This window comes from Sitophilus oryzae, unplaced genomic scaffold, assembly GCF_002938485.1.
Source record: "Sitophilus oryzae breed Bouriz unplaced genomic scaffold, Soryzae_2.0 scaffold_65_pilon_pilon, whole genome shotgun sequence".
In the NCBI taxonomy this organism is placed as follows: domain Eukaryota; kingdom Metazoa; phylum Arthropoda; class Insecta; order Coleoptera; family Curculionidae; genus Sitophilus; species Sitophilus oryzae.
In genome coordinates this window covers 1-8,940 of record NW_022147262.1, presented here as the reverse complement: position 1 = coordinate 8,940, position 8,940 = coordinate 1, and positions in this window count along the sequence as shown.

Here is an 8,940-nt window from a genome sequence, read left to right as displayed (position 1 = left end):
GTGATTACAGTGATATATCGGGTGCGTCTCAAAAGTGGCCCACCCCTATAACTTTTTTATTTTTTCTGATAACACAACGAGATTTGGTATGTTAGTATATGACATAAATTGGGATTGATTGACGTATTCAATTGTTTTCGGTCACTTCCGGTTTCACCGGAAATGACTGCAACTTTTAATTTTTAAATAGCACCCTCGGTATTTTTTTACTTTATTCGATAGAAAATGACATTCTCAATCGAATGACATATCATATGTCAATTTTTGTCATGGTCACTCAAAAACAAATTCTATTTTAAATTTCAATCTAGAGTGCTATAGTTGTGTTAAAAACCTAATTTTTAATGAAGGAGCCTTGGAAAAATAGATTTGATCGTCTAATGTTTTTAGTGTCTTGTCCTGGCCGGTTAAAAGATGCCCAAATCGTATTTTTAATCATATCTCAATTTTTTCAGATGGAACGAGGGTGGCTCATTAGCTTATTGGGAAAAAGCATTTTTTTACGAATAATTTGATACCACACACAATGAAATTGTCGTTACAATTGTTAATTATGTCACAATTTCAAATAAACCGTATGTCAAAATGTCAAAAGTTGACATATGATACGTCATTCAAACAACAAACAAACAAACAACGCTTTATTGTGCAAAAAGCCAAAACAGCTTCATCGACAAAGCACTCACAAACAACAAAATCACAAAAAAAATACAAACAACAAAAAATACACAATACAAATAATACAATTCAAAAAAATTTAAGTCTTTAAAATTACAAAAAGAATATACATGGACAATTTTAGAACAGTACGCAGTAAATAGATATAATTTTAGAGTTATAAAATATTAAATACTTGACCTTTGACCAGTGTGTGAAACGATCAAAATTTTAAAATTCAAAATTGTTCATAATTAAACATCAACAAAAAAGTCGTTTACCGCATATCGGGCTCTCTCCAGTAGGTATGATTTTAAAGCTTTGCGAAATACGGGAAAGAATGAAAGCGACTTGATATTCAAAGGCAGATGATTGTACATTTTTTTGGCATTGTACAGTATTGAACCTTTAACTAGTTCTGAGCTCGGGGATGGCAGATAATGATCGTGCTCTGCATTCCTAAGTGGATAGTTGTAAGATGGCCTTTCGGGAATAGCAGATATGTGCTTGCGGATTAAGCAAACGGATTCAAAAATGAATAAAGAAGGAAGAGTCAGTATTTTCAAATTTTTAAAAAATTCTGGCAGTGAGTTCTACTGTTCAGTCCCAATAAATATCGAACTGCTCTCTTTTGAAGTATGAAAACACGATCAAATTTTGTTGCGCAGCAAGTACCCCAGAATGGAAGGGCATAACGAAGATGTGACTCAAAAAGGGCATAATAGGCTATTCTAGAGGTTGAGAAGTTAAGTTCCTTAGAAACTGATCTTAGCGCAAAACAGGCAGCGCTTAGTTTCTTTGATAGAGCTTCAATGTGAGAGTCCCATTTTAACGAGTTGTCTACAAGAAGTCCTAAGAATTTCACAGAGTCCACGACGTCAATAGTAGTGTTATTAAGTACAAAAGGTTTATAGTACTTTTTTATATGACAAAACTTTAGTTTTTTGATAGGTTGGGCATAGGAGATCAGAATCGCACCAAGACTTAATGGTGCGTAAAGTCATTGATATAGTATCATAGTAGCGCCGCAACATCTGGGCCGCTCCAAGTGAAACTAGTATCGTCCGCAAAGAGGCAGATTTTACCGCTAATGTCTAGATTTGTAATGTCGTTGATAAACACCAGAAACAAAATAGGGCCAAGTACTGAACCCTGATGGACACCACATTCTATAGGCTTAAAAGAAGACATAGACGTATCAATCCTCACAAGCTGCCTTCTGTTGCCAAGATATGACTTAAGCCATTCGAGCGGCACTCCCCTGAAACCATAGTATTGCAATTTGTTAATTAAGATATTATGATTTACACAATCGAAAGCCTTAGAGAAATAACAGAAAATTGTAGCTGTAGAGTGATGGTTATTCAGGCTAGAGTATACATTATTAAAAAGGTCGAACATAGCATCATTTGTGCAACTGTTACTTAGAAATCCAAATTGATGGGTAGTAAGTATTTTGTATTGAAGGAGAAAAGATATAAACCTTTTTTTAACCAATCTTTCAATGATCTTAGATAATGTGGGCAGGAGTGCAATTGGGCGATAGTTCGAAGCTTCATCTTTATCTCCTCCTTTATACAGAGGAATAATTATTGGTGTCTTAAGGCAGTTTGGAAAAACTCCTTTTTGGAATGACTCGTTAATTAAAGTAGTAAGATGGTTTAATGGAATGGCATTCAGGAAGTTCAGAGAACATTTTGAGAGTAAGCCCATCAGTCCCAGATGAGGATTTGTTTTTAATACTATTATTGTACTACGGAGCTCATCTAATACTACGGGCGTGAGGAAGAAACTGTGTAAATTCTCATTTGCTTTAGGGAGATATGAAAGTGAATCATGGGAAGGAGTTATGGTGTTCACTAAATTTTTAGCCACATTAACAAAGTAAGTGTTTAAATCTTCAGGTGAATTAAAGACTGTGCCAGACGAAGAAGTCTTATTCCTTAAGTCATTTACAATAGCCCAAGTCTCCTTAGCGACATTACCGGCTTTGGCTAGCCTTATAATAAATGTCCTCTAGCTCACCTATCTAGCTCACCTATCTAGCATTATAATAAATGTCCTTGGCAGCTTTCATAGTCTTACGATAAACCTTTCTATAAAGTTTCACGTAATTATGAAAGAAGACGTTGTCCGTGAATTTCTTAAGGTGAGATAATGAGCGCATGTTCTTTGCAGATATACGCAAGCCTGTAGTAGATTCAGAATGTCATTTTCCAACGAATAAAGTAAAAAAATTAAAAGTTGTAGTCATTTCCGGTGAAACCGGAAGTGACCGAAAACAATTGAATACGTCAATCAATCCCAATTTATGTCATATACTAACATACCAAATGTCGTTATTTTATCGGAAAAAATAAAAATATAGGGGTGAGCCACTTTTGAGACGCACCCGGTATAATTTATATGGTTTTGTAACAAATTGCTCGCTATTTTATGGCAAATGCTGAAGCTCTGCAAACCTTAATCAAGCAATTTGGTTAAAGCACGTGTGATTGGAATTTTGGATGTGGTTTAACAAGGGTTTAACACGACAGGATCGGGCTTAGCCTTAGGCAGATTTCTGAAATATAATATATATTTTCTTCGGCCACACACCGCCTTTACCCGACCCCTCAAAGCGACAAGTACAGTACAGCTTAATAGACTCTTAACTAAACCATTTTTCTGATATATGTACAGTTAATGCAATTTAAACGCCTATAATAAGAGTTAGGCTAAAACCACAGGTGTCTATTTTACCTGTGCTAAAAATTTACATTCACAGGTATTTGTGATAGTGATTTTTATTGGATGTGGTTGTCAATTTTACATTGTTATGCTGCTGTCATGAGGTGGTTCATTTCAGTTAAGCTGTGCCGATCGATGACATTTCCCATATAGTTCTACATATACATATTGACAGCGATCTTTATTTCCAAGCCATCTCTGACGCCGATTTTTTTCATCGTATTACAGCTTTAAGAACTATTTTTACTACAGATAATTTTTATGCGCGTTGGGGGTAAAAATTCAAAGCCTTGATACCACACGCGAGAGCAAAAATGGTAAGGACAGCCTAGGGCTTAGAAAAAATAGACCGATTTAATTGAAATTTGGTATAGTACGTTTGTCCGTTCTGTAGTTACGGGGTATCCGTGAGAGGGGAAACGATATTCTCTCGATGTTTTTCGTAAAAAATTAGACGAGGAGTCACATCAATAAAAATTCGACAAATTTGCAAGTAGCCAATAAAATGAGTGGGCGGAGCGATTTGCGGTGACGTACTCGTCAAGTCGACGTATAAAATATATTGCTGTTTATTTAAATGTTTTTTGTCCGCATTCCTTTCATAGACATTGATCTAGCAGACGTACTGTATGTCAATCGATATGACCAAGGCCAACTTGACCATGTACAACACGTGTCACTGTGCAGCCCCGGATCTACAATTTTTTTGAACCGGGGCAAAAAATTGATAGTAGCGCCCCCTCTCTCCAGCGTTTGCAATAAATTAATTTAAAAAACACAAATATCTAGATATAGGTAGGCATTTTTCGTAAACGGGACAGAATGAGCCCTTAAGCTTAATTCAGAACCTCCGAATTAGTGGAATAAATTAGTGGTTTTAATTAGCGTAGAAGTTTGTTCCTGTAATTTCAATGTAAGCATTCAGAACGTCTAAATTAGTGGTAGTCATTTTCAATTAGTAGAAAAAGTAAACAAACTTTTGACTTTTCCACTAATTATACTTCAAATTTTGCGGGAAATGTCATTTTGACCATTGATCCCCGTCAAGAGAAATCGTGGTTAGAAATCAAAAGTTTATTGTTTTATAAGCTAAATATTTGGCTTTCTTTATGGATACAACTGACAACCGCAAGCTGTTGCTAGGATATTCTATTAATTTTAATTGTGTTTTTTAAACATTGTGAATGATCGTAAATTAAAAAGTATAAAGTGTAATAATTGAAACCGCTAATTTATTCCACTAATTGCGAGGTTCTGAATGCAACTTTAGAATGTGTTCAAAAACTAACTGAGCGTTTTAAAATTAAATGAATACTTGATAGAAGAACGTAAAGTGCATACTAGGCGCTTTGTGTAGCAGTTTTTTTGATTTTCAACCGCATTATAAAATGATTTTGGCGCCCCTTTACACTGGCGCCCGGGGCAGGTGCCCCGGTTTGCCCCCCCTTAGATCCGGGGCTGTCACTGTGACAGTTAGTTTTGACGTAAGAAACGTCAAAAGTTGATTGCGTCCGATCGCGACCAAATTTGGTGGGTAGGCTATGTGAGCGGCGGTGCACACGGTCCCACCCTGCAAAGTTGGATACGACGTTTCGTTTACATCTTCATCAGGGTGTGACTCAGGATTTGATAATCAAGAAAAATGTGGGTTGATTTCGGCATAGTTGGGGACAGGCTACAGGTCTTCAAATATGCTCACATAGTGCACAATTTTTTTAAGTAAAATGTACAATGATTCGAAACTACGAAATTTGACTAACTTTAAATTCATACAAGAAAAACAAAATTAAATAAAAAAAAATGCAATTATATTTGCATCGATTATTCCACAATACGAGCTATATCAAATTCATTTACGCGCCAGCTGTTTAACAGTGCCTTTTTACTTTTTATTGCTAAATAGTAAAAGTTAGTAATAATTATTATAAAAATAGCTGGTTTTTGATGCGGTATCGATAATTACACGTGTGTACGAAATATAAAGATTGCAACAATTTATATAGCTACAATACCTACGTGATTTTGTAGTAATTAAAATATCAACAGAAGCACTAAAACGCTGGAAACCGCGTTTAATTGTGTAGGTAGCAATATTAGATCAAAATACTATAATTTATTATTATTATGTAGTTATTGACAACATTTTATATGTAAAATTATATGGGAAATGTCATCGATGTTCATTTCCAAGCGAACTGGACGCCTTTTTTTCGATCATTTGGTACATATCAACAGTATAACGTTCTATCCTTTTAAATGTTCTATCCTTTGTTTATCTTTCTATAATTACGTTTATGTCAATTTTTAGTAAATGATCTCTAGAGACTGACTTCGCCAAAATTATTATCGACTGTCATTCCTCAGCCGTCTTTAACAGCGTTTTTTTTCAATTATACGGTATATTCTCTACTTTTTGGTATGAGCATATGTATATTATTGTAAATATGGTATTAAAACTATTTATTGGGATTTTCTCTATCTGCAATGACTTGCTGAAAATCAAATCAAATTTTCACAATTGACTATACTTAATACTTTTAAGACCTACCATATATTTTTTATTTCCTAACATTAATTCTATTGTAGTATTTTGCTATTTTTACTAATATAGAAATTAAAAATTTTATTGATTGATTATCATTTATTATATTGTCTAATAAATCGTCTGTGGTGTGATTTTGGATTACATTTATTTTTTCTACAAATATCTCTCTTATAATAAAACATATTATTTTAATATTTTATATGATTCATATTGTACCATGATCCATCACGATAATTTTTATCCAGAATCAATAATTGTAAATCTTTATTATCATCACTTGATAATTTCAGTGGCTATTGTCAGGTCGTTTTTTATATCACAGAGAATTTTAGTTTTTATTATATTAATTTTTTTTTTAAATTAAGGTGCCCAGTGGCGTAGAGGTGCAGGCTCTCGTCTACCAATCTCAAGGTAGTGGGTTCGAATCCCACACCCGGCATTACATCAGCCGACTATTTTTATTAAAATAAAAGTAGTTTGGGTATCTAGGTCGACTCAGCCTTAAATGAGTACTTGGGATTCACAATCCTGAGGTAATAATAGGCGGTTGAAGTATAGTGCTAGCCACATTACCTTCCTTGAACGGCTCTAGTATAGCAAGCTGTACCTTGCTACTCTCAAGGCGTTAAACGCTATATACGGGAGCTATTATTATTATTATTCTATAAAATAGCTCTAAAAGCCTAAAAGGCTCATGGCTTGATTGGTTATCTTTCTCCATTTGTTTCTGTCTTTCGCCTTTATTCTCCACCCGTCCACTCTTATCCTTCTCAAGTCCTCTTCTACATCCTTTTTCCATCTGATTCTCGGTCTACATTATTATTATATTAGATTAAATTTTACTACAAATTATAAAGTGACCAGATTTTATGTCAACCAATGAGCGGATACACACCTGGTGTTTTTCAACCACTTTTGAGAAACCCCCGGTATTTCGAGACCAGTACTGTATGGAGTAATTTTTACATAACAAATATTTTAAGTGAGGCTTCTCCTTACTTTTGTCTGTCTGTTTGTCCGTCTGAGGACTCCATTCGGGTAGGACTCCAGTTATGGTTCCAATCGACCCATAATTAAGACAAATCCTGATGATTTCGTCCATTTAGAGATATCGGTTCGAAACGTGAGGGCGTCATCCTGTAGCCCATCCCCAATTATGCCGAAATCGTCCCACATTTTTCTTCAATATCGAATCATTAGTCCCACTCTGATGAAGATGTAAACGAAACGTCGGATCCACCTTGCAGGGTTGGACTGTATGCACCGTCGTTCACATTGCCTACCCTCCAAATTTGGTCTCAATCGGACGACATCAATTTTTGACGTTTCTTACGTCAAAACTAACTGTCACGGTGACACGTGTCGTACATGGTCAAGTTGGCATTGGTCCAATCTATCGGTCGATTTTTTTATTTGATTCAATGATGATGGGGTTTCGTAGTGCACGAAACGTCGTCAAAATATCATGAAAACACATACGTCAATACATCTACTAACACATACACAACAAAAATATCTCTATATTCCAAGTTTCAGCCCCCTAATTCACATAGGCCACGAGTTAGGACGTTCCAAGATCGATACCATTTTTGTGACGATTGGCGTAACGTTAGCTCGTGTGTCGCGGCCTTGAATTTTTACTCCCATCGCGCGTAAAGAAGCTTCACTTCAAAAAACTGAAAGAGCTGAAATTAACATTGAAAAAAACTGAAATTTTACGTGTATTATTTCTAAAGTCCTTGTAAACAGATATCGCGATCAGACACATTTTATTTAAATATGTATTAAATTAATATTTAACACTTGTATGGTAATAGGTATATATAAATGAAGTCGAAAACTATTATTACATCATAATAAATATCCGTATACCGGATGCGTCTCAAAAGTGGCTCACCCCTATAACTTTTTTTAATTTTTTCAGATAAAACAACGAGATTTAGTATGTTAGTATATGACATAAATCTGGATTGATTGACATATTCAATTGTTTTCGGTCACTTCCGGTTTTACCGGAAATGACTACAACTTTTGATTTTTAAATGGCACCCTCGGTATTTTTTTTACTTTATTCGATAGAAAATGACACTCTGAATAGAATACATATCATATGTCAACTTTTGACATTTTCTCATATGGTTTATTTGAAATTGTAACCTGCGGTTTACAACGACAATTTGACTCGAAGTTTGACTCGAAAAAACAAGTTGACATATGATATATATTCTATTCACAGTGTCATTTTCTATCGAATAAAGGAAAAAAATTACGAGGGTGCTATTTAAAGCCTATTTAAAAATCAAAAGTTGTAGTCATTTCCGGCGAAACAGAAAGTGACCGAAAACAATTGAATAGGTACGTCCTAATTTATGTCATAGACTAACATACCAAATCTCGTTTTTTTATCTGAAAAAATAAAAAAGTTATAGAGGCGAGTCACTTTTGAGAGGCCACCCGGTATACAAAATATCAAAATCACTTATATATCTTTCAAAAAATTTATTTGTCTTTAATTAAATATAGGTAAGCGTTTTTTTGTATCCTAAATTGACATCCATATTAAACTAATAAATTCTAAATAATATTCAAATATATTTTATTGAGTATATCTATCAAAAGTTAGTCATAAATAGTTTTTATTAATTAATCCTTTAAATACCTCGTATGACTTTTTTTAAATCAGAGCTAAAGGTTAATTAGTAGATTAGACGTTATAAAAAAAATTGGAAAATTATACTATAATATATTATTACCAATCATAATATGGGATAAAATAGTTTTATAAAACTTTTATTATTTTTTTGAATTAAATGTTCAAGAAAGCTATAAAATTATCGGCAAAAATCATACGAAATACTATTATTAGACTATCTAATAAAAAGTAGTATTATAATCTAAGGTATTATAGATTATTGTTTTTATTATATGGTACACATTTTCAAACTCATAAAAAATATATTTATTTTAATTTCTCAAAATCTAAGTAAATAAAAATTAGCGGGAAATAA